Genomic DNA, 1568 nt, shown 5'->3' on the forward strand with positions numbered 1-1568 from the left:
TCAGGGTGGATGGTGAGAAGACTGAAATTGTTCAGAGCTTAAGTTTGCTTAATTCCACAGTCAACACTCTTGGCACTAGCAGACAGGAAATTAATAGACGTATTGTGATGGGAAAGTCTGCTGTTAGGGATCTCTCCAAAGTACTGATGAACAATGGTGTCTCTCTGGAGACTAAAGTGTGTCTGATGCAGGTCATGGTCTTTGCCATCATTTGCTATCCATCAGAGAGTTGGAACATGAATAGGGAAGGTAGAAGTAGAATCGATGCCTTTGAGCTATGGTGCTGGAGAAGATTATTGAGTGTACCACGAACTGCTAAAAAAAAAAAATACAGACCCAACCTAGAGAGGGTTAAACCAGGCTGCTTGGAGGCAAGGATTCTGAGAATTTGTCTGACATACTTTGAACATGTTGCAAGGAGGGAATGATTCTTGGAAAGGGACATCATGCTTGGGAGAGTGGAGGGACAGCACAGTAGAGGAAGGCCCTCTATGAGGTGGATTGATTCAGTGACTGGGGTAATCTGGGTGGGTGTGTCTGAGACTGTGCAATTGGCACAAGACAGAGCAGAGATTAGGGATGTAGTACATAGTGTCTCTATGAGTTGCAATCGACTCGACTGCACATAACAACAACAACAAGAAGTTAAAATATAAAAAAAATAGATTAGATATGAGCAAAACAAATGGAGAGATATTATGGTGATTATGAAGAGAATATAGAGACAATGATATTTATTGGCATAAGTGAATGGAACCCAGAGCAGACTTATTTAAACATTAAAATTCGTAGTATATTTTGAGAGAAAGGGTAAGTAATGAAAAAGAAGGAAGTTTAAGTTCAGGTTTGCACTACTGGAAAAGTGTGGGAAAAGGAAATAATAAGTGCATGTCATTATACAAGGACAAGTGCATGTAAATATATAGCAGAACTTTTTAATATTACAATACTAGGGATAGTATCCCAAAGTGAAAATAAAACCTTAAGTGCTCTCCTGGTATCCTGTGTCTGAGATATGTCATCAGTTGTGAATCTAATGAACTATTTTAAGCTGTTGGATAGCAATAAGTAATATAAACTGTTGTTATACCTGTAGTGCTAAAAATCAAGATAATTTTCATGTCCATTGACTCTTGCAAAGAGTTAATGCTCTTTCTTATTTTAGGTATGTTTACACCTTTTGGATAGAGACACATTTTCACATTTCTAAGGAATATGTATGTGTAATATTTCAGGTATATAGATTGAAAATCTTTATTTGAAACAATTATTAGTGAGTAAATGTAAAGATGAAGTAAATAATTTCAGAGAAGGCAGAACACAAGAAACATTTAACAAAGAGTGGCATCAAATACAAATGAGGTAACATTCCTGCCAATAAGCAATTCTATTTTGAGCTGACAGGCACAGAATTTGAAAAGTTGGGTATTTATTCTCATTAAAGCAACACGAGTTCAAGAACAACTTCAATACAAAGTCAACTATGTTGAATTATTTTAATGTGAAGGAGAGCCTCTCCTTGTGTTAGGAAAGAAATAGCAGAATAATGAGTGATACCATTAAACGTA

The sequence above is a fragment of the Elephantulus edwardii genome, unplaced genomic scaffold (genome assembly GCF_000299155.1).
Source record: "Elephantulus edwardii isolate Elephantulus edwardi_28Jun2011 unplaced genomic scaffold, EleEdw1.0 scaffold00051, whole genome shotgun sequence".
NCBI classification, from domain to species: domain Eukaryota; kingdom Metazoa; phylum Chordata; class Mammalia; order Macroscelidea; family Macroscelididae; genus Elephantulus; species Elephantulus edwardii.